We start from the raw sequence: 26,363 nt of genomic DNA, 5'->3' as shown, positions 1-26,363 counted from the left end.
TCAAGGTAGAAATCCACCTAATGCCTGTTGTGCGCCACAAAGTTCTCAGGTGGAATAGTAAGAAAAGCAGCTTCTCCAGATTTCCACATTTTATCTCAGATTATAATAAATCAAGGAACTGGGGAGTAAAAGAGGTAGAAAATGAAGCTCTGTACGTGGGGTTGGATGGCGAAACTATAGGGAAGGCAAGTTACGAAGTTCCCTTGTGCCAGTTCTAAGAAGCAGGTGATTCTCATTTGTTTAGTTTCTATCTTCAGTAATGGAGGACGGACAGATGAGAAAACTCCAGCATCTCTACTCAACATCATTTCAGAGTTGACTTTCAGGGTTCTTTTTCTGATGCTTTCACATTCACCCTACTTCCAACACACACACACACACACACACACACGCACACACACGCACACGCACACGCACACGCACACGCACACGCACACACACGTTGCTTTCTCAGCTCTTACTAGTGTGGCCAACCAGCCTCATCCTTTGTATAGTGTACTAGGTTTCAGGCTGATATGTGACCACCAGTAAGATATCACTTCCCACATACATCACTATGTACGTGACTTTTATCCACTTTTTTTTTTCTTATTTAAGTGATCTGATGAAGATTTTGTTATTCTGAATCTTCCTAAAACAAGATATATTTTAAATTTCATACCACCTGGAATACACATCAAGGCCATATTCCTCCTATAACTATCCATGACCAGCTACCAAATGTATATATTTATATATTCCCTGTCCAGTTCCAGGACAGGGAATAGACCCCATATTGGAGATGTTCTTTGGCTCCTTAATAGCCTATCCTAAGCCCCTTGTCAAACTTCATTACTTTCTCTCTTATTCTTTCAACTACCAAATTCTCAAGGTCCTAATGCCACCTCCTTTTAATTCAAAACTCTAAGAAACACATGCCAAGATCTTGCTGAATCAATCTAGTTAATAATGCCTCAAAATTTGAAATCTTTCCTCTACCCAAACACACAAAAGGGCATTTTCTCAATGATTCACAGTGTTATGTTACAGTATCCACCCCATCAGTGAAATCCCCTTACTTTTTTCAGGGGATTGCCAACTCAACACACTCTATCTAGGGGATAATTAAAGTGTGATAAGAAAGCTTGTGTGTGTGTGGGGGGGAGGGGGGAGCCCTGCTGCCGAGAATACCCACATTAAGAGTTAACAGTAAAGGTAGAATGTGACATCCCCTGCAAAACTTCTTAGAAGTCCAGGCTGAAAGTCAGAGGTATGGCTGGCAAGGAGAAAGACAAGAAAGAACAATAGAAGTGGAGTTCTTGGTGCAAAACAATTATTAGGAGGCTGGTAGCTTTGAGACAGATAAAAGCTAAACTGCTGAGCAGCCAGTTTACAAGAGGAAACCATAGGAAGAAACAGCTAAGAAGAGCCCTCCTGGGGTCAGAACAAACCTCAAACAATAGTTTCAAAAACCACCTCTTGCTTGGATTTATTTGCATCAATCTGTAATCCCATTTATGCCCCAGGGCAATATTGAAAACAATAGAGCAATCAGCCAACAATTAGAGGACTTTAAAATCGGAGTGCACTATCAAATGAAGCAGACAGTTGAACAGAGAGATCAGGCTTGGCTATGAGAGACAAAGAGAACCCTACAAAAATTACTGTCATTTCCAAGTTGAAATGACATCCCAGTCATGGTGCATGCACAGAGCCGCAGGCTTTTAGGAGCAACACTGAAAGGGTCACACATACAGAGAAACAGACTTCACTCAAAGGATCTAACCAGTTCACCAAACAAATTAAAAAGCAAACAACAAGACAAATCCCAGAATGGGGTAGAGAATTGACATTCAAAATTGCTACAATAGATTACCTAAAACATTAAACTTTTGACAAAAAAAAAAAAATGTGAGATGTGCAACAAACAGGAAAGTGTGAGCCATACACGGAGAAAAAAAAAAATCAGGGAACAAAAACTACCTTTGAAAGAACCTAATGTAAGACTTACTAGACAAAGAATTTAAAGTAGGCATTAGAACTATATTCAAATATAAATAACTAAAGGAGGCCATGTTTAAAGAAATAAAGAAAGCTAATATGACAATATTTCATCAAATAGTGAATAGCAATAAAGACATAGATATTATAAAAATGAATCAAATGGAAATTATTGAAATTACCAATGTAATTTTATTTATAGTTCAACATGGTTCAATATCCAAAATGAAATGTTTATTAAAGTAGATATAAGTAGAATAGATTTGAACTGGAAGAAGAATCAGTAAACTAGAAAGTATAACAAGTGAGATTATGCAATCTGAAAGAGTGAGAATAAAGAGTGAAGAAAAATGAACAGATTTAAAACAATATTAGAAGAAATATTGGTTAAAAATTCCCAAATTGGAGAAAAACATTAATATACACATTCAAGGATTTCCATGACTCAAAGTAGGATAAATACAGAGATCCATATACAAACACATCACAGAAAAATGGCAAAAGTCACAAAGAAAAGTTTGAAAGTAGAAAAAGAAAAGTAACTCATTATGTACAAAGGAACTCCACTAAAAGAATTACCTGACTTATAGAAACAACCAATAACAGAAAGCAACCGGGTAACATATATAAAGATCTGGGAAAAAAATACTGTCAACCAAGAAACTTACATCTAGGAAAACTATGTGTCAAAGTTTTAGGAGTGACACTCCACAAAATAAAGATAATTCCAGGTTAAAAACTTAGAGAATTCTTTGTTTAAAAAAATCATTTAACTAGAAATACTAAAATAATTTCTTTGGGATAAAGCAAATGACCACAAATGTTAATTTAAATCCACATAGAAAAACAAAGATAATTGTTAAAGGTTATTGCAAAAGACAGTGTAAATGCATATTCTCTTTTATTTTGTCTCTGGTTTTAAAAAACAATTATATAAAAAATTATGCATGTAACATAATGTTGGGCCTATACATGTGAAAATGTATTATATTTGACAATAACAGCACAAAGGAAATGCTTAGGAGCAAAGCAGTATTAGAGAAAGAAAATAGCACCAGAGGGTAAATTGAGCCCAGAGGAATAAATGAAGAGACCAAAAATGGTAAATAAGAAAATGAACCCTGTTTGGCTCAGTGGTTAGAGCGTCGGCCTGTGGTCCACAGAGACCCAGGTTGGGTTCCTGCTAAGGGCATGTACCTCGGTTGCAGTGTGTCCCTGGCCCTGGTTGGGTTGTGTGGGTGGCAATCACTTGATGTGTCCATTTTATGTGGATGTTTCTCTTTCTCTCTCCCCTTCCCACTCTATCTGAACAAAAAATGGAAAAATGTCCTTGGGTGAGAATAAAAAAAAAAGAAAAAGAAAAAGAAAATGAACATAACAAACTATAAATACATACTTTTTTTGTCAGTTTTTTAATCACCATACAATTATATAAATTAATAATTATTGCAATGTGTTGGTGGGTTTGTAACATATATACATATATTATGCATACCACTAATATATCCCAAAGGGGAATATAAAAAACTGTATGGCACAAATTAGATATCATAGATGATATACATGAATTCCTAGTAAAACACAAATTATTGAAACTGACTCAAGTAAAAAATTAATTATTTATTAATTTATAACAAATAAAGATATTGAATTAGGAATACCAAAACTGCACTCAAGACCCAGAGGTCTCTCCTCATTGTGTTATCTTCACAATCTTGTCAAAAGTAAATTGATCATAAATATGATGGTTCGTTTGTGAATTCTCAATTGTATTCCACTGAGCTATTGAACTGGGCTATTTTAAAAATCAAACTCCATTCTGATCAGTTATTCCTGCATGGAAACACCAAAAAAAAAAAAAAAAAAATCACCAAAACCTGGGACTGACACCCAGAGGAACAATAAAGATAAGGGGTTAATGATGACCTCGGGAAACTTGGAGGGACCATAAAAAAAAAAAAAGAGATTAATGATTGCCCTGACCCGCAATCGACCCCTCCCCTTCCCCTCTGGAGCAGTCTGTATCAGCCCTGGTACCAATTAAGCAGAGCCGGAGAAATGTAGGTTTTTTTCTTTGAATGCAGCTTTTTCTGTTTTTTTTTTTCAATCTAGTTTTTTTCTGTATTCTGTTCCTATATAAACAAAGAACAAAGGAAGCTTGGGGCTGTCAATTGGGGGAGAGCCCCCTTCAGGCCACTGGTGTAATAAAGTGCTCCTTTACAATTCAGCTGTGTGTCTCTGGTTATCTCGCTGACACATTACAACACTATATATCTGGTTTTCTGCTTTGGCATGACAGGGTGGTACTGGAATAAGAATAGATGTATAGATCAATGGAATGGAATTAAGTATCCAGAAACAAACCCTCACATTTGTGGTCAACTGACTTTTGATAAGAGAGTTAAGAAAATATGATGGGAATAGAATAGTCTTTTCAACAAGCATCTGGGATAACTAAATAGCCACATCCAAAATAATTAATTTAGACACCTGCCTCACACAACATAAAACAAAGTAGCCTAAAGATCTAAATGTAAGTACTAATACTATAAAACCCTTATCAGAAAACAGGCATGTTTTAAGAAGACATTGTACCTGAAAGGAAGCAATCAATAATGTGAAAAGAACACACCACACAGGAGAAAATATTTTCAAATCATATAAATAATTCTGATCTAGAATATGTAAAAGAAAAATTCAATAATATAAAGGCAAATAAATTAAAATTGAGTAAAAATTTGAATAGACATTTTTCTAAAGGACATAAAGAAGGGGTTAGTAAGCAAATTAAAAGATGTTCAACATCAGTAGCCATTAGAAGAATGCAAAGCAAAACCAGAATGAGAAACCACTTCCTATTAAGGTACCTATTATTTAAAAAAAGGCAGATAAGAACAAGTGTTGGTGAGACTACTGGGAAATTGAAGCCATTGTGTACTGCTGGTAGAAATGAAAAATGGTGAGACTATTTTAGACAGCAGTCTTCCAGTTCCTCAAAAGATAAAAATGGATTTACCATATGACCTGGTAATTTAACCCCTACTTATATATTTGAAACAATTGAAAACATATATTCTTCAAAAACTTGTATGCAAATGTTCATAGCTGCATTATTCATAACAGCCGAAAAGTAGAAACAATCCAAATGTGTAACAGCTGATGAATGGATAAATAAGATGTGATATAACCATACAGTAGAACAGTGTTTAGCAGTAAAAATAAATGAAGTACTTATACATAATACAACATGGATAAACCTTGAAACTATTATACAAAAAGAATCCGGTCACAGAAGACCACACATTGTATGATCCAATTTACATTAAATAATAGGCAAATTTATGAGACATACAGTAAAACAGTGTTAGCTTTTAGGGTTGAAGGGATTGGTGGAACACAGGAAAGACTGCTAGAAAGATGGGTTTCTTAAGGTGATGAGATGTTCTAAACTGTATTGAGGTTATGGTTGCACAATTTTGTGAATACTCTAAAGCCAAAGAGAGAAGGAATTATGATATAAAAGAGTTCAAGGGTCAACTGTGCTGGATAATAGTGACCTACTGCTCATCTTTTTAAATCTGCAGTTAGTGACTTCACATTGGCAATTTGAAATTAGCCATATAGGGAGAATGGTGGAAATATCATAAACAGAAGCTCAATTCATCATCCCAGAGCTCTTTGTTAAATATTTAGCAAATCACGATTGCAGAGAGAAATTTTGAATTTCAAGTGTGAAGGAGACACTGCTCCAAGGCGTGAGGGCTGCCTGTTCTGCAAGCTAGACCGGGGCCAGAAGGGGGCGACTGCTTCCCATGATCCCCCTTAGAGACTGATTGTAATCCGCGTTAATTCTAACATAAACTAGTCAGTCTCACCTGCCGCCCACTCTCCCACTACTGGTTCCTGGAACAGGCCATTGTCCTAACCCAGTCAAGCATGTAAAGCATTTACTCCTCCATGGGGCTAGTCATGAACTAGTGCCCATGAATATCCTGCCTTATTCTGTGTAATTTTCTGGTGTCTGCCAAATGGTGCAGGGTTACCTCTCACTTGCAGCTGCCCAAGACATGCCTCTTAGGTAAGTTTCCTTTAGTAAAGTCGATTACTTACCAGACTACAGTGGCCAGCCTCTTTCTTTGTTCTTTCCCTGCCCTCCACTCACAGTGGTAGATATTCAGTCCCAGGACCTTTCCCTGGGTCTGCACATACTGATATCAAGGCATGGCATCCTATAGCAGAACAGCAAGAACTGCTTCTTTATAGTATGAACTTTGAATATTAAGGTGACAGTAAAAGGCCTTCAGAGTTTGGGAATGGGGAAACATTATTTGGAGGGTAGAACAAAGGATTTGGATTTGGATACAGTATAGGACTTTGACTCCATACCTCAACCTAAACCTTCCATTCCAACTTATTTTGAAATAAAAATATTTTAAGATCTACTCCACATTACAGTTCCCAGCTCTGAAGGATATTAATTCCTAGATTGCATTTTACCGTAAATTTTTTTTTCTCTTGCTGATCCTTAACAGGAAGAATAAAGATAGTTGGCTCAGATGGAGAGCAATTTATAAGATTATTAATCCAGAAAACACCATATTGCTATAAGGTTTATCTTTGATGAAATGTAAGATTGTGGTCAGAGGGTCAACCCTGCCTGAAATTTTTTTTAGGTCAAGCACAGGCCTTGCATAGAATATATGCTCAGTAAATACTGTATGTAGATGTTGTATTAAAGGGAATTGAGCTGAGCTACTTGGCAGAGAATTAAAGCCTATGTCTAGTACTTTACACTAAAAATGATTTAAGAACCATAGAGATAATGTACTTTAAATAGATGCTTATGAACAAAAGTAATTTGATGGTCTCTACTGTTTTTATGAGCAAACGATCTAGAAATTATATATTTGAAATTAGTCTCAGAAGGATGTATCTCTTCATACCCAGAACCAATTTTATTAATTAATTTTCTGGAAAACAATAAATTAGAAGGCTAACTAAAAATTAAGAATGCAACTCTTTCAAAACGTAAAGTTCTCCTTCTTTTTGTGCATTTTGAGTATTTTATCTTTTAACCCAATATGCTAGGGAAGTGCCTGGCTAATGCTGTTTGACTTCTGCTATTTTTAGTTGACATACAATATTATATTAGTTTCAGGTATACAACAGTTATTCAATGTTTGTATACCTTATGAAGTGATCACCATGGTAAGTCTAATAACTGCTAGTCACTGTACAAAGTTCATACAATATTATTGACTATATACCCTCTATGCTATACATTATATCCTATAACTTATTTATTTTATGACTGGAAGTACAGGTAACAAAAGATTTTACTCATGCAAAATGAGTATGAAGAGAAAATATCTGAAGTTTTTGATTCCATTACTTTCTTTTTAAATTTTTTTTTTTCTTTACTGATTTTAAAGAGAGAGGAGGGGAGAGGGAGAGAGCGAGAGAAACATCAATGAGAGAGAACATTGATTGGCCACATCCTGCCTGCCACCCACTGGGGATTGGGCCCACAACCTGGGCATGTGACCTGACTGGGAATCAGACTGGCGACCTCTTGGTGCATGGGTCGATGCTCAACCAATAAGCCACACCGACAAGGCCATTCCATTACTTTCTTCATGAATACTTGAATCCAATATCTTATAAGTATATATGCTCATGTGTCTAATATTTCAGTTTTCATTGTTTTCTGATGTAGTCCTGGGAAATGGTTTCCTTGGTGAAGATTCTGATTTTCAACACCTCTAATTTTATAATCTGAACTGGTTACTATTCACTGCTAAATTTTGAGGTTGGCAATACACAAGAACTCTTAACTTAATAATTAATTTAATTTAATTTAACATTTAATGACTGCTAACAGGCACTATACACTCACAATGGTACTCAATCAAGTCATGACCCAATCTTTAATGCCTTCATATTTTCATTTTCCATTTGCCCTATTTTATGATAATTTTCTCTCAAGACCAGCTCAGAATCTGTCTCACTATTAGAACAATTTCATTGAAAATTTCCAAAATTCTATTCCCTTTTCTGCTTCCATCATCCTTGTAAACATAACTCAACCATCCTTCATTTCTATGATTATACCAGAGTAGCTGGAAAGAGTCACAAAACTGGGTAGAATAGTTTACTAGTTTCCCAAGACTATCATAATAAATTACCACATACTTGTTGGCTGAAAACTACAGGAAATTATTCCCTCACAATTCTGGAAGCCAGAATTCTGTAGTCATTGTCACTGGACTAACATTAAGATGGTGTCAGGGTTCTTCTCCCTCCAAGAGCCACTGTGGGGAATATATTTCTGGACTCTTCCAGCTTCTGGTGACTTCTGACATTACTTGCAATGCAGTTGCAGCAAGGTCACTTTTGATGGCATTTAGAGTCTACCTGACCAATCCAGAATAATTTTCTCATTTCAAGATTTAACTTAATCACAACTTGCAAAAACTTTACCATGTAAACTAACATTCACACATTTGAGGATTCAGAATCTGATATCTTTTGGGGGATGGAGTGGGAATTTATCAACCTAGTACCTATAGTTCTGTGATCTCAAAATTCAAGTAGGTTCTCAACACTGCCTAGCAATTTTATTATATCTACTGACTCTTCATTACGACTGTATATCTGCTCTTTCTCAAATCATTCATATTCTCCTCATACTTCTCTCTTAGCTAAAGACTATGAGTCTACACATGATGTCTTCATTTCTTACCTCTCTAATCTCATTCTATGCCAGTGTTCAATTCTGTTCAATGATCTGTTCTGTGACTATGGATCTTCTCAGATGTCAATTTTTTCAACTTCAAAATGGTGAGCTTGAATTTTGTAATTACTAACATTAAAATCATATCAGTTATTCCACAACATCCTTTTCATGTGAGATTCTAAAAAGGAAAATTTAATAGAAAAGCAAAATTTTTCTTAAGATTTCTGAGAAAAATGACATAACTATGTTGAAAATTTATGACCATTTAAACTTTCAATTTTTGTTTGCAAGTAAAATATAGTATATAAAAATGTGATTCACAACATCTACCTTTCTAGATTTTACCATGCTTGATTGAAGAGTTGATAAGGCATGCTATATGCCAATCATATTTCATCCTCAACATTTGACAGATTAGAAAGCTGTGACAAAAAACTAATTCCAATTCAGCTTGGGTTATTCTTTGCAACTTTTAGAGAACTAGATGGATGTTCTCTATGTGAAACAGATGATAGTTTTGGACAACCCATTTGAAAGATGGATAGCTAAGAAACACTATGAGCTCACTTAGAGAATTTTTATTTTATACAATGTCAGAATATGGAAGAAATAAATTAACCTTTTTGGTACAGTAAGTCAATGTTGTATCTAGAAACTACAAGTTGCTAATTAGAAAAAAATTTTTTTAAATTATTTCAGGTCATCTTTTAGGTAAGAGCTTAAGGAAACCACATGGATAATAAACTTGATATCAGAACAATGAAGAATATTTAGGCTATTTATGCACTGAATAATGCAAAGAAAAGAACAATGAACTTGTAATCAGGTTTATCTGGAGGTTAGTTCTGACACTGCCACAAGCTTGCTTCCTAATAGTACATTATATGAATGTGTAGGATGTTAAAGGATTTTTTCCTGCACTAAGATGTATTGACTCAAATATTTCTTGTCAACCCTCTACAATATGTGTTTCAGTTAAAATAATCTAATGCAAGTAACAGAAGCCTCAACTAAAAAATGCGTACACAATGTATTTGTAATTTCATAAAATATGAAGTCTAGTGAACAGAGATTTGATGGTTGTTTGATTTAATTAATTAATTAAATTAATTAGATTCTTTTTACCTGTAAAGTCACATGCCCCTTTAGTTACATGATGGCTGCAGCAGTTTCAAAAATAATACTTTCACACACAGTGCTCAAGAACTAAGAAAGATTTTCTTATGTCTTTAGAAAATGAAAGAATTGAAAACACTTTTTATTGTAGTTTCATATATATACATAGAGAAAGAGGGGAGGTGTGTATGTGTGTGCACAGATTTGTAGGAAAATGGTGTATGTGATAACTTAGAACATTTTTGTCAAGGTAATGAGTATAACAAGGTCAGTTGGTTACTCCTAATTGTGCTGGGAAAAGTGGGGAAAGACTAGATCAAGCTCCGAATTTAAATTCTCAGCACAACCACCCCATAAATAACCTGAAACTTCCTATGTCTGTCCTGAAAGAAACCCTTATTTTCTATAGCTGCAGAGGTGAAATTGTTGAAAACCACTCCCAGAACCTCATCTTGTGAGTGGCCAAATTATAATGCAAATTGAATTTCCAAACTCACAGAGTTCTGCTGCTAAAATAAGGACATTAATTGGAATAGAATGGTGTCCTCAAAATGGGAATGGGGACATATGGGAAGCTCCTATGAAGCTGGAGATATTAAACTAAATTGTGATGAGTCTCCTTTGCTGGTGGAGGCTGACATTACATAAGCATGTAAAAAAGTGAACTCTAGTTTGTCTAAGAACATTATAATGTCTTCCCCTGAAATAATTACAAAACACTGTTCATTCTCTTCAAGACCCCCACCCCTCCCCTCTTTGCTTCTAGACCTATAACTAGACTCAAGTCCCAGCAGACTCTGAGTTGAGTTGTGCTATACTCTGAAAGACCTACATGCTTTCTCCTTTTTTTTTTTGCTTTTTCTAGTTTATATAGACAGAAATCCAGGACTATGTATGGGAATGGATATTGAGAGTGTGGGGTAAGTATAGAAGGAACATAAAGTTGGAACAAACTGAATTTATTGATATGGGGCTACTGAAAAGAAACTCTGAACTTAATGTTGCTGCTTAGAGGGTTAGAAAGGCTGGTTAGTTGGGTGACTGAGAGGTAGACCAAAGGTAACCTACACTAAATTAAGTTGAAATGCTAGAACTGCCTTGGTGCATGATAAAAGAATCCAAAGGCTTTGGGGAATTGGACTATTAGAGTGTATTTATTATGTAAGACCTGCTGGTTTACTCCAGGAGGGTCCAGAGTTCACACCTCACATACAACATGGCTGTGACAAATAAATCTGTGAGGCGAGCCCCAGCATCCTTGAAGAGCTTTGTGGTCATTCTTCTGTATAAGTCAGAATTGCTGCCGTTGAATTAGAAAACCTAAATGCAATAGAAATAATTAAATTTCAGGGTGCCAGGGGCCAAGTGGCAGCACTAATCACCAAAGGCAAGGTGGGTGTGTTGCCATATGGACAGCAGAATCAAGGCAGCATCATTAGAAATAAAGGATACAAGTGAGTGAGTATAGTTCCCTGATGCCTCTCTTCCTTCTTGGGAGCACCCAAAGTTAAGCTGCCACATGCAGTCTGCTAAGAGAGTGGTATCACCAGGATTGGAATTGGCTCTATGTATTAAACAGATCAATAAGATGGAAGTAAGACAATCTAACTTTGAGTTCTTATTCAATAGGTTGTGATCAGACCCAAGGACCTAGGAACAGACATAATGTTCTAGCCATCAGCGATCTCATGGACAATTATTACATGTTCTTCCTATTCTAGAAACTGTTATAAGACTCAAGGAGAACAGTAAAAACACATCACAACTTGTATTGTTCCACATAAATTTATATGGCTAATAATGAGGAGATACAGGCAGGTTTGGCAGTGTGGGATAGGAGGGCCATGGAAGGGAAGGCTGAGACACACAGGAAGTTTGAGATGACATGGAGCTAAGCACACAGGCAGGCAACTCAGTACACAATATATCTGGTGGTTTATTTGGACTCTATATATCAAAATAAAACTTAAATCAACATGGGCATTGTGCCCCCAAGGCCAGAAACTCTCAGTCCCCACTTATAGAAATACAAATTAGAAGCTCCTGGAAGGAGCACAGATCAATTACATAACAAAAACAGAAAGATTGGTTTCATGCAAGAGGGGAATAGCAATTGTATTCTTTCCTTTCTCTGGGACCCTGATGGGTTTGCAAAGGAATTTTATTTTATTTTTTTTATACTCACCTGAGGACATTTTGCATTTATCTTCAGATACAGTGGGAGAGAGAGAGAGGGGAAGAGAGAGTGAGAAACATCTATGTGAGAGAGACACATTGACTAGTTGCCACTCACACGACCCCAACCTGGGCCGGGGACAAACTACAACCAAGGTACATGCCCTTAGTGGGAACCGAACCCAGGATTCTCTGGTCTGTGGGCCAATGCTCTAACCACTGAGCAAACTGGCCAGGGCAAGGAATTTTAGTTACTATTAAAGAATATAATGCAGTGCTTTTTGACCCATTCCAATTAATACACCTACTGGTTTTTCTTTCTTTTTTTTTTTTTTTTTTAATTTTTGTTTTCTTTATTGATTCCTAGAGAGAGAAAAAGGAAGAGAGAGAGACAGAAACATCGATGAGAGAGAACATCAACTGGCCACCTCCTGCATGCCCCCCACTGGGGATCGGGCCCATAACCTGGGTATGTGCCCTGACCAGGAATCAAACCGGTGACCTCTGGGTGCATGGGTCAATGCTCAACCACTGAGCCACACCGGTTGGACTATACCTACCGGTTTTAAGCAAGGCATCAGGATTGCTGAATGAATTCTGCAAAACTATAGAGTGTGTTCCTATTGCAGAAAACCAGGTCACCTTTAAAAGGATTATAGAAAACCAATATTGGACTTAGAAAAGAAACCAAAAGCAAGCATCGGGTTGCTCCAAGGGCATTTCTCTTCCTTCTCACGGATAGTCTGGGAGAAGTTGAAATTATCAAAAAAGGAAAGCCACTAAAGCCCCTATAGATGACGTAGGGCTGAACCCAGTCAGGCGGGAAACACAAGCTTTAAAATGTATGGATGTTGCTAAGGCAGAATTTCTTGAAAGGACCAATCAGAGGCTGGCAAGACATATATCTACCCCTAGACAACAGACCCCCACTGGGCAATCCACTTGAGTCCCCTCCTCGCTGTGGGGAGTCTGTTTATCTTTTAAAAAAAACTTCCTTTCCCTTACCCTTGGTCTGTGAAATCATTCTGCAATTTAGAGGGTCAACAAACCCGATCACCACTGCTTGGTTTCAATAATACTGCAAATTTCACAACTGGAATATGAATGAAAACATTTCATGAAAAATGAAGAACAGATTGTTTCTCCCACGTGTTTATCATATGAAATCTGCCTGAGATAATCCATTTAGTATGGTATGATTTACCCTCATGCAACCTCTTTAGAGTAGGAGTAGTATTTACATATTCCAAATTAAGAAAAGTAATTATAAAAACAATTATAATACAAAAGTATCTATATAATATTTCCTGGGTTCAGGGACCTTGCGTCAAACAGTGATTTCCCCAAAATAAGTGTTCAGTAAACATCTGTTGAAATGGTAAATGTTTCTTTTGTGTCTTTGCTTGTTTGTTTAAATATCCAAGAGGCATCAAGTGTTCACAATGGCCCTTATTTTATATATATATATATTTCACATTATTATATGCACACATATATAATAGTAAATAACAAATTAGGTATTTGATTAGAAGATTTGAGATTTGGTTTCTTTCTAAAATTCCTCAGGAAACCATCAGGATATTTGAAAAAGATTCATTGCTTTGGAAGTCTGAGTTTGCATTACTGTAGTTTAAGTGCCATTCTGAACACATTGAACATTTTTTTATAGTGGGGGTTGGGGGGAGGTTGCATTCAGAAGCGCCTTTTCTTAGAGGTTAGCCGAGTTGGTTAGGACCTTCCTTTATTTGTTCCAGAAGATATCATTGAATATTTCTATTAGTTTTACTCTCAATGCGGCTTCAGCCTTTCAACTGTATCTTTGATCTTTGAAGTTCTGTTTATTTCTTTTATTTTTAAAACTGTTTTCCATTTTGTTTTAAAATGGAATTCTTTGGCATAACAAATGCCAAGAATAAAAACCATGGATTTACCCTGGAGGCGAAACTTTCCCCAGAACCCCTCCCACATTTTTTTAAACATCACCACTTGCATTCACCCTTATTTGAATAGAAATTTCTTACCCCCTACACAGCTACTGGCAAAGACTGCCTCTGCCTACCTCAGCTTTTGAGACTCAAATTCATTTCAAAATAGTTCCTTGGGGAGAAAAAAAAATCAAAACAGAGTTTTAACTCTAGTGAAAATGAAGGGATTCAAGATACTGATTTAAATATTGCCTATCAGACTATATTTCTGGGTTTCTATTTTAAAAAAACCTTATATGCACTGGGTGAGTAAGCCCAGGTAGTGGAACGAGAAAAGTGGGAGGGGTGTTATACTCTCCCAAAGTTGCAGTGATGACTCTGGTTTTCCTTGTCTCTCAGAGTTGGAGCAAGGAGCAGAGGCATCAATATGCTGCAGGCAAAACACTCTGAAATCGCCTTACTCTACTTTCTCAAGTTATCAGTTAGCAAATGAACCAATCTAAAACCACTTAAATGTTGGCTATTTACACACTCATTCCCATTTTGTTCTGTTTTTTAAGGTAAATTCAATTATTTTTTTTTAAAAAAGTGCAGGGTGCCTAAGTATTTAGTTGTTTGATTGATCTTTAATAAGAAAAAATAAAAGAAAAACAAATTGTCCCTGTATTTCCCCTTCTCTACACATGGACTCCCATGCTTTATACTTTCTCCTGACTCCGTATGGGATTATTAAAAGAAAAAGAGTTTTCATAGAAAAGCTATTGCTATAATGTGCTGATTGTAACATTAATTTTTCCCCCTAGTTCTATTGCTGGTCAGGAATCTTGGACTACTCAGGACCTGCTTAGTGAGCTTGTCCGTGGATGGGATTAGTTTAATCTCCTCTCATAAGCCTCTAAGCGCTGGACCGACTGAAGTGGAGGAGGAGCGGTGGTAAAGAGGGCAGGGCAGGGAAAGAAAGGTCGCTGACGACCAATGCCAAGGCTCATTTTGTCTCAGAACTCAATTTGAATAGTGAGGGGAAGGGAGGGAGGTGGGGACGGACGGCAGTGGTAGTGAATGAGAGTTAAACTGGGGTGGTGGTGGTGATCTCTTCATGATTTTATTGGGTTTGGAGCATCTCCAAGCCCTGGGGGCAGTGCACAAAAAAAGAAAGGGGTGGGGGGAGTGGAGTGATGATTAGAATCCACAAATGAAGAATACTGAGAGAAAGGAAGAAAAGAGGAATTTCTGGACATGAAGGGAGCAGGGGGAGATTTGAGATTTGACTCACTTATTTTGGTGGACCTTACCTATCATAAGGATGGCCTAGGCACAGACCGTAGGAAGATTTTAACAGAAACAGTGTTTGTCTTCTTCCCTCTTGATCAAGATTAAGTAAATTGGACTAGATAAGTTTTATGACACAAAGTGTGTAAAATGTTTTATAAACTTACCATGCGAAGGAAATATAAGGAGTTACTATTATCATTGTCATTGCTATACCTGGACATACATGAGACAGATTTGGTGTGTGTGTGTGTGTGTGTGTGTGTGTGTGTGTGTGTTTCTTTATTGACTTTTAAAGAGAGAGAGAGAGAGAGGAAGGGAGAGGGAGAGAGAAACATAGATGAGAGAGAACATCAATTGGCCACCTTCTGCATGCCCCCTACTGGCGATTTGGCCCACAACTTGGGCATTTACCCTGACCAGGAATTAAACCAGTGACCTGCTGGTGCATGGGTTGATGCTCACCCACTGATCCACACCAGCCAGGCTGGTTTATATATTAAGACATGATAAATTCACTGTTTAATTAAAAATTTTAGTGTATACTACTTTCTGTTCCAAATAATAGATAATGGAATTTTACTGATGAAAGAAGTAAGCTTCCTTTTATAGAAAATGGGGCTTGGTAATTTTAAAAACTACTCCATTCTGTAATATTCACTTTTGAACCTGAAGACTGCAAGTTTTATTCTTGATTTTAAAAAAAGCAATTAGATGCTCTCCCAACATTAGCTAAAATTAAAGAGGGTAAAAAATTGAAATGTTGTTTAAGGAATTTTGTCTTCTAAATTTTCCTATCAGCTATAAATTATTTTTTTACTCTTCACTTATGTGTTCAATTGATGAAGATTTAGATCTAAATTTGTATCTGAGAGGTATTTTGCACACTTTTCCTGCATACTTCTGGTATCTTCATTAATAATAACTCAGGCCATTAGAAAAATTTAATTTGTATGTTTTAGAAGAGAGAGAGGGCCCTGGCTGGTTTTGCTCAGTGGTTAGAGCGTCGGCCTGTGGACCAGAGAGTCTTGGGTTAGGTTCCCGCTAAGGGCACGTACCTCAGTTGTAGTTAGTCCCTGGCCCAGTTCGGGTCGTGTGGGTGGCGACCACTTGATGTCTTGATGTGTCTCTCTCACATGGATGTTTCTCTCTCTCTTCCTCCTTCTCTCCCTCCCACTCTATAGCTCAAGAAAAAGTGCAAAAATGTCCTCAGGTGAGGATAAAAATAAATAATTAATTAATTAATTAAACAAATAAATAAATAAATAAAAGAAGGGAGGGAGGAAATAGGAGGGAGGGAGGGAGGGAGGGAGAGAGAGAGAGAGAGAGAGAAAGAAACATCAATATGAAAGAAACACAATGATTGGTTGCCTTCTGCATGTGCCTCAACCTGGCTCGGGATCAAACCTGCAACCCAGGTATGTGCCCTTGACAGAGTTCCAGCCAGGACATTCTTATTATATTAATATTTTATTTTGCCTATTGCTACAGCCAACTTTTGCATTTTAGTTCTCCTTTCTAATAGTTCCATTCGAGTCATTACTAAAAGTGTTGAACAGGGCCGAGCAAGCACAGATTGCTAGGTATACCACAAGGAACACGTCCTCCAGGTTGACGTGAAGATTCAATAGCCATTTCCTGAATATGTTCACTCAGTTAACTATGGATTCATCTATATGAATTTCCATGCAGCTCATACTTCTTTGGCTTGTCTCAAGTATAGAATAAAATATTTCTTAAATTTTGACGTAGGATGTCTATATCATTCCTTTACCAGAAGCTGTGGTCGGAACTTTTAAATAATTTGCATATTGAACACTCAGAAATAAGCAGAAGCAGTGCCAGGCTTTCTGGAAGAATTCCCTCAGCGACCTTGTTACAGCCAGCCTCGCTCTTTCCCCTTCACTTGGTCCCATTAGCTTTTTTTTTTTTTTTTTTTATCCTCACCCGAGGATATTTTTCCATTTTTTGTTCAGACAGAGCAGGAGGGAGAGAGAGGAAGAGAGAGAGAGGGAGAAACATCGATGTGAAGGGACACATCGAGTGGCTGCCACCCGCACGACCAACCAGGGCCGGGGACAAACTGCAACCGAGGTACGTGCCCTTAGCGGGAACCGAACCCGGGTCTCTCTGTACCGCAGGCCGACGCTCCAACCGCTGAGCCAAGCCGGCCAGGGTCCCATTAGCTTTAATCCCTGCCCTTGCCTTTGTCTCTGGGAATACATTGATTCACTTCAATTTGACATATTTTTACTGTCTGGCTAGAATATCTTTGTTCATTTCATATTGTTTGGGCCTAAAGTTTGGCCTGGGGTTTTGCTTCCAGAGATAACATCGACTTGGTCCACTGCCCAAATGACAATTCACCTGGATTTCTAATGAGGCCAATATTTTTTCTATGCTTCCGTTCTGTCTCTGGTAATTGTTTGTAAAACCACATATCTACAAAGTTAATAATTCTATAACAAATGGGAATTTCCCTGCTACAGCTCATTCGTCCCATATTGGTTTTCCATTATCACCATTTCCTACCTCTGGGAAACCTCATGCTGTCCTGTTGCTAATTTCCCCTCTTGTAATCTTGCGAAGATCAATTTCATGTTAACATTGGTAGTTTGCAGGATCTATGTCTTGTGTCTATCCACAGTTATAAAGTACTCTGTCTTCTGTAACCGGCTCTTTTTCACTTAAAAATAGACCATGAATATTATTCTTAAGTTATACATTTGATTACCACCAATATCTCTTTCCTGATTATTTCTTCTAAGATAAACTTACTAACAGCTGTCAATTGAGATGATTTGATGACCCACAGAGAGACAAACTGCTTACTACAGAGATTCAAGCAATTTAGAGACATCCAATAGATGTAAAGACCACTTGAAAAACAGAAAGTAGAATGAGAGTTACGAGGAACTGGGGGGTGAGGGGGTGGGATGAACGGAATTGGGGGGGGTGTTGATGAAAGGGTATAAACTTCCAGTTACAAGGCACATAAGTTCTGAGGATCTAATGTACAGCATAAAAATTGTAGTTAATTATATTATGAGAATGGGGGGAAACTGGGAGACATCTGTAATACTGACAATAAAAATATATACATATATACATTTTATTTTATTATTTTATGTTTTTTTATTAATTTATTTTTGTTACAAATGTTTCTCCTTTCCCCCCATTGACCCCCTCCTCCCAATCCAGCCCCCCACCCATCCCCAGCATTGTTGTCTATTTCCATGGTCATGCATGTAAGTTCTGTGGTTTCTCTCTTCCCTCCCCTCCTCCCTGACCCCCTTTCTGAGGTTTGTCAGTCTGTACCCTACTACTATGTCTCTGAGTCTATTATGTTCATCAGTTTGTTTTGTTCCTTATATCCCACAAATAATTGAGATCATGTGATATTTGTCTTTCTCTGACTGGTTTGTTTCACTTAGGATAATACTCTCCAGGTCTTTCCTGGTCCCTCCATGTCATCTCAAAGGATAAGAGATCTTTCTTTCTTATAGCTTCATAGTATTCCATTGTGTATATGTACCACAGCTTTTTTATCCACTCATCTATTGGTGGACATTTGGGTTGTTTTCAGATCTGAGTGATTGGAAATAGACATTAAAAATATATATAGTAGCTGAGGATAAACATGAAATCTTCTCCCCTCTCCACAAAATCGAATTTGAAGTTATGTGACATGATGGAGGTATTAGCTAACGCTATGGTGGTATGTTGTACATGTTAAACTTACACAATGTTATATGCTAATTATATCTCCTTAAAGCTTGGGAGAAGAAGGATCTGTTTAGGTGATCCTCAAAGTTTATGAAATAATTATTGGACACAAAACTCAGTGAGCTCTTACAAGCTCTGACTCCCTGGTTCAGAGCCAGATTATCAGCTGAATATTAATTCAAACTTTCCAGGTATCTTTACCAAGTACACAAAAGATTTGTGATTACAACTTATTCTTTGGGGGCCATTTAGGATTTTGACTGGTTCTCAAGGAAATCCTAACACTGTCTTGGTTTCCATGACAAAGGACAGAGAACAGGTGTTCTCCTTCAGTAGGGCAATCATTTGCTTACCCAACCCAACTCCATTAACCACTGATTTTTTTTTTAATCCTCACACAAGGACATTTTTTGATATTTAGTTCAGATAGAGTGGGAACGAGAGAGAGAGAGAGAGAGAGAGGAAGAAAGAGAGAGAGAGAGAGAGAGAGAAACATCAACGTGAAAGGGACACATTGAGTGGTTGCCACCCACATGACCCAACCAGGGCCAAGGACAAACTGCAACCGAGGTACGTGCCCTTAGTGGGAACCAAACTTGGGTCTCTCCAGACCGCAGGCCAACACTCTAACCAGTGAGCCAAACCGGCCAGGGCACCACTGAATTTTAAATTATGTTTGCCAATATCAGATAGGTAAAACTTTCGAAAACTTAATTGTACAAACATCTACTTCCTCCCATTCTATTATTTTTGGCATATTCTATTTATTATTCAATATACTGCTTGAGTTCTTCCTCCATAAAGATTTTTTAAGTCATGCCACCCCATGTCAGCTTCTTCCCTTGCATATCAGTGGAACTGAAAATCTTCAATGTTTACAGATTTATTCAAAAGTTAGAAAGGATCCTTGGAGACCTTTAGCTTGCCAACCCTGTCTTAAGAAGGGAGTCTGAGACACAGAGAAGTGAGATAAGGAGGAATGATAAGTGATATCATATTGCATATGTTGTTAAAATATGTGTATTTAACACATACATATATGTTTGTGTTACATGTATATACACAGAACATATATGTATGTGATACATTCTCTCTCTCTTTTTTTTTATCCTCACTGGAGGACATTTTTGCATTTATCTTCAGATATAGCGGGAGGGAGAGTAGGGGGAAGAGAGAGAGAGAAACATTGATGTGAGAGAGACACATCGACTGGTTGCCACCCATACAACCTCAACAGGGGCCAGGGACAAACTGCAACCAAGGCACGTGCCCTTAGCAGGAACCAAACCCTGGTCTCTCTGGTCCATGGGCCGATGCTCTAACCGCTGAGCCAAACCGGCCAGGGCTGTAATACATTCTCTTTTTTTTTTTATCCTCACCCCAGGACATTTTTCCATTTTTTTGTACAGATAGAGTGGGAGGGAAAGAGAGGAAGAGAGAGAGAGGGAAACATCGATGTGGAAGGGACACATCGAGTGGCTGCCACCCGCACGACCAACCAGGGCTGGGGACAAACTGCAACCGAGGTACGTGCCCTTAGCGGGAACCGAACCCGGGTCTCTCCGGACTGCAGGTGGACGCTCTAACCGCTGAGCCAAACCGGCCAGGGCGTAATACATTCTCTTAATGGTCTCTTCTTGAACTATTCTTTCATAATCTTCCTTGGTCCTAAAATACAGTTACTTGTTTACCAAATACATTGAATCTATTTGGAGAAGACCTTTACAAAATAATTATATAAAGACCCCCAAACTATATAGTATCTGCCAGTCATTCTTGGCTAACAGAACATCATTTAATTTAAATGTACCCCTTCCTATTCTTTCAATTCTTTCTTTGTCTTTCTTTTTAACCAGGCTAGAAAACAAGACATGCCAATGGAACAGGCTGAGGTTTAATGGTATTGATCCTGTTCAGAGTTGTGCAGAACAGCATCAGGATCCAAGAAGAAAAAAAGACACATTCTAGCTCTAAGCACAACAAGATGGCTAGGTAGTTTGTCAATGTGCACTTAAATCCCCCTCTGAATGGAAACATTAAAAATTCTTCCCACTGTGCCTTTAAAAGCCTCTTGTGTGTTGGTCGGGATTCTGCTGCCAGGCCTTGCTGGGACATTCCTCATCTCCCACCACTGAGATTCTCTAAATGTCTGTCAGCCAGTTGCAGCGCTGACTGAATAGGTCAGCATTACATCATGCTCTCAGAAAAGGTAGCAAAACAAGCTGGTTGTCTGTTCCCTCTTATTATTTATTTTAAGCAAATGTGAGTCCTTAGGTTTGAGACACAGCACTGGTGGTAACTAGAGCACAGAATAATAGACTAAAGGAGGTGCAGGGGAGGGGTTGGCCGCCAGTTCTCACTTGGGAAAGCTTGAGGAGGTGGGGTGCAGAGAGAACAGGGGGAGAAACGTGAGTTAAAAGAAAAGTCCAAGTGTGCGTCTGGGATCCTTTCACGGAGACAGAATACTGACTAGTTGAGCAAATGAAGTCCTTTCAGGGACGTCCAGATAAATGATTGGTTTGCATTCAAGCAGAAAATACCATTATTTCTGGCTTCGTGGAGTGTGAATTAAAGAAAAGACATGACAGTTCCTCCTCTGAATCCTGAATATATGAGAGATGAGAAAGTGCAGGAAAGCGAGAGAGAAGGACTGCTTTTTCTTTGCCCTAAAAGAGAGTAAATTTGTTGAGGAAGTCTTTTGTACAGTGTCAAATTAATGAAAACAAATACCTGTTGGCTTGCCCCGTAAAGCGTCCGTCCCAATCGTGGGGAAGGAGTGAAGGGCCCTGCGGTCTCCGAGTGGGTCAGCCCTTTGCTGCGCTCAGCTGTGGTCCCGCTGCCGCCCCGCAGCTGGTGGAGACGGCTGCACTTAGTTCAGGTAGTTTTGATAGTTTCTTCAATCCGGAACCTCCTTTGGTAATCTGAATCAGAACAACCTGAATACAAACCCCCTTCAATAGACTGCATATTTTAATTTTAATTTATTGTTGACACTATTGTAGATGTCCCTGCCTCCCTGCCTTTGTCTACGTGTACCTGCCCCTGCCTTCCCTCTCTGGCCATCACCACGCTGTTGTTTGTGAAGAGAAACATTTCTCATGAAACTGGAACAGGGTGTTGACAGAGAAAGGCTAACAGATTCATTTTGACCCCTGAAGGAAAATCACAGAAAAAGATGAGTTTATATCTTAATATATATAAACTTAGTATGTTAAAATTCAGTGTTAGTTTGAAAATGCAATGATTATATGTGTTATGATTATTACATTCTAAATTAAAAGAAAAATGAGTCTCTAATTTTGAGTCAACTTTGGTTTATGTTATGAAAAGTTTATAAAGTAAATTTAAAAATGTATGTCTCTCCATTCTTTGAAATTTACAGAGTAACATAACCACAGATGTACATATTGAAGTTGAAGATTCATTTGTATGAATAAAGGGATTTAAAGAGATGTATAGCCAGGCTGGTGTGGCTTAGTGGTTGAGCATTGACCCATGCACCAAGAGGTCGCCAGTTCGATTCCCGGTCAGGACACATGCCCAGGCTGTGGCCCGATCCCCAGTGCGGGGCATGCAGGAGGCATTCTCTCTCATCAATGTTTCTCTCTCTCTCTCCCTTCTTCTCTCTCTAAAGCCAATAAAGAAAAAAAATTAAATATTTAAAATAAATAAATAAAGAGATGTACAGAATGGTGACTATAGTTAATAATACTGTTTTGCACATTTGAAAGTTCCTAAAAGTAAATCTTAAAAGTTTTTATCATAAGAAAAAACATTTGTAACTATGAATGGTGATGGATGGTAGACTCGTGGTGATCATTTTGCAGGATGTATACCTGAAATTAATGTAATATGTTATATTGCAATAAAAAGGAGGTTTGAATATGAAAGATGAGTTGAAAAAGAGAAAAGAGAAATACACATAGAAAACACGTATATATACATTTAGTACATGTAAGATGTAGAATGCACACATATAACATGTATTTAAATATAGAAACATGCCAATATAATACGAATCTTAATTTGAATCTTGGTTTTGTTACATATATTTGTGTGAGCTTGAACTATCTAATTAGGGTCTCTAAGTTCCAATCTTCTATGTAAAATGAATATAATATTTCCTTGTTTACAGAGTTGTTCAAATGATTAAATTAAATGACATTACATACATACATACATACATACATACATAAGGGGTTTAGCATTGCATCATGTGTCTGGTAAATGCTCAAATGGTTTGTTTTTTTCTTTATTGATTTTCAGTGAGAGAGGAAGGAGGAGAGAGAGAGAGATAGAGATAGAAACATCAATGAGCCCTGGTCGGTTTGGATCAGCAGTTAGAGCGTCGGCCTGTGGACTGGAGAGGACTGGGTTCGGTTCCCACTAAGGGCATGTACCTCAGTTGCAGTTTGTCCCCGGCCCTGGTTGGTGTCATGTGGGCAGCAACCACTCGATGTCTCTCTCACGTCGATGTTTCTCTCTCTCTCTTCCTTCTACTCTCCCTCCTGCTCTATCTGAAGATAAATGCAAAAAAAAAAAAAAAAAAATGTCCTCGGGTGAGGATTTAAAAAAGAAGAAACATCAATGAGAAGGAACATTGATTGGCTGCCTCCTGCGTGCTCCTGGGGATTTGGCCCACAACCCAGTCATGTGCCCTGACCAGGAATCTAACTGGCAACCTCTTGGTCCATGGGTTGAAACTTAGCCACTGAGCCACACTGGCTGGGCACTCAAATGGTTTTTAATACTTTGTATTTTCTTATTGTCCCCATGCATCATGGTTCACTGTCTTTTTAGTTGTCTATTTTTCTTAATTAAAAACTACTATATTAATAATAAAACAAGTCAATGAAAAAGATAAAAGGCCTTCATCAGTACAGACATTCAGGGAAGAAGACTAAAGAGAATGCTTAACACATTCTAAAATTTTATTAATATTAGCGAATAGGAATAAATAAGGAAGGTAGGGTTGGGAATGTCCATATAAAATAAGTTTGTTCTAATGGCTACAAGAGACTGGATTGGTTAAACGTTCACAGGTATACACACCTTTTCATTTTTCCCTCCCTTTCATTTATCCAAGTACAATTTTGGACAAGGCTAACATTTTAATTGTCAGAGCATACTCTACTCACTATATACACAAGGAGACCTGAAGATCACCATGGCAATGAGAAAGTCTGGCCTGGATTCCATATAGCATGAATGCTTCAAGATAAACAAACGTTCACCACGTGCCCCCATAGCCTATTTTAATCAGCATTGTTGACTCTGATAACCAGAGGCTCCTTTATCTACTCTGTTCTTAACGATTTGCTAATGATAATTAAAAATGCCTGGTGTTTGCCAACAATTCTAGAGCCACCTTTTTTTTTTTTAATTTAAAAAGGTAAGAATAGAAAGAAAGAACAGTACTCATATAAGACATTTTGACTGGGTAGTTCAAAATAGTTTAAAAGAAGAAAACCAGTGCAGAGAAATAAAGCAGTTTTAATTCTGAGCAGTGGGGCTGAATTACATTAACTTAAGAGCCCAATCTATTGCTGGGATAAAAAAGATAATTATAAATAAAAAAATAAGAATTGGCATGGAATTTTTTTTAAAATCAGCATATCCAACCATTACATAAAATAATGTTGAAATATTTTGTGTTATTTAAAGTTCTGTATCACAGTTTCCTAACCTATAATTAACAATGAACTGAGACCGATGTGTCCCTGAGATTTTAGGCAATATTATGAGTTCAGGCCCATTCATAATTTTTTTCTGGATAGTTTTTCTCAACAGTTTTTAACATGGTTAGCCGTGCAAGTATTAGTATGCTCATTATTTTTCATAGTCTTTGCATTTTCCTAGGTAATTAAATTATAAAGTTATTCTATAAAAAAGTAATTTTAAAGTACATTTTTAGAACAATGAAGAGTAGTAACTCTACTCTTTGGAATTTGTCCTAAGTAAACAATCCAATAAAAACATAAGTTCACATTAATTAGAAAGTTTTTAGCAATCTCAATTTTAAAAATAACTTTAAAAATAGAAACACTTGTCATTTCATATTACAATGAGTGTAGAGACAAATGTTGCATGGTTAATTAACTCAATAATTTACTAACTACTCCTTTCCTCCTCCCTTTGCTCTGCCTTCTCTGAATGTTCACTTTGCTCTCAAGGCTGCTCTCCCCAGGGATCAGGATGACTGCAGCAGTTCTAGGAATCACATGCAGATAGCAATACCCAGAAGTAGGAAAGAGATAATTTTCTACACGTGTCTTTAAAATCAGAAAACTTTCCCAGAATTCTTTCAGATGCCCCTTCCCTCTCATTGGCCAAAATTGAATTTTACACTTTTGCCTACACGGCAAGGAGATAATAGATTCATTACCTACAGATGGGGAGAGCCCCACTCCTACCCCCACCTACCTGAAGGATATGGTTGCTCGGAAGAGGATGAGAAAAAATTAGAGATGTTAGGCAGAAAGAAGATGAGACAATGGCCATCTCATCAAGTTGCAGTACTGGCCACAGTGCACTGCCTAAGAAATTTCTTTTATTGATAACTTTATTTATTTATGTATATTGATATGTATATTGATTTTAGAAAGCAGAAGGGAGAGGGAGAAACATTGATTGGTTGCCTCCAGCATGTGCCAGATGAGGGATCAAACCTGTAACCCAGGTACCTATCCTGATGGGAATGAACCCACCACATTTCAGTGTATGGGTTGATGCTCCAACCAACTGAGCCATACTGAAAAACTTTTACTTTTTGTGATTGAGTATTTCACACATAGATCAAATTTGATAGTAAGATAGCCAACATCTGTGACCCAGTCATTCAGCTTTATTAAGTACATACTAACATTTGCTCGATCTTCATTGAAGAAAGAAAACTACAAATATATTTGTGAGTACCTCTGTACCCAACATTGATTGAATTTTCTTTCCTTCTCCCCAGCTGTGACTAGTAACCTGAATTCCTTATTTCCTTTCTCATTCTTAATTTTGTACTTGTGCTACATACTTACATACTGTTAAGACACTCTAAAATTTTATTTGTGATTTTCAAGAAGAAGATAGAACAAATATCAAGTTTGTAAGAATAAAAGAATAATATTAAAAATTTCTGGCTGCAAGAAGGTTTTCAGTCCTTGTGGTCCTACATTTTGCTTCACCAAGCTCAGTTTGGCATATGGCTCAATAAAAATTAGGACCATATTTCACAAGAAATGATATTTCACAAGCAAAATGTCAGTGATAAATAATCCTCTACTTGTGACCTAAAAAATCGGAAGAAATACTTCAGTGAATATCATGTTTCTATGGCATATAAAAGTAGCAGAGACAAGAAAGAAATAAGGTCTAATTTCACTATATATAACACTGGCATAAGAATGATGCTTTGAAACCCAAGTGAAGTCTCATGCTTTGCATTT

Source organism: Molossus molossus, unplaced genomic scaffold (genome assembly GCF_014108415.1).
Source record: "Molossus molossus isolate mMolMol1 unplaced genomic scaffold, mMolMol1.p scaffold_m16_p_5, whole genome shotgun sequence".
NCBI classification, from domain to species: domain Eukaryota; kingdom Metazoa; phylum Chordata; class Mammalia; order Chiroptera; family Molossidae; genus Molossus; species Molossus molossus.
This window is presented reverse-complemented; position numbering follows the sequence as displayed.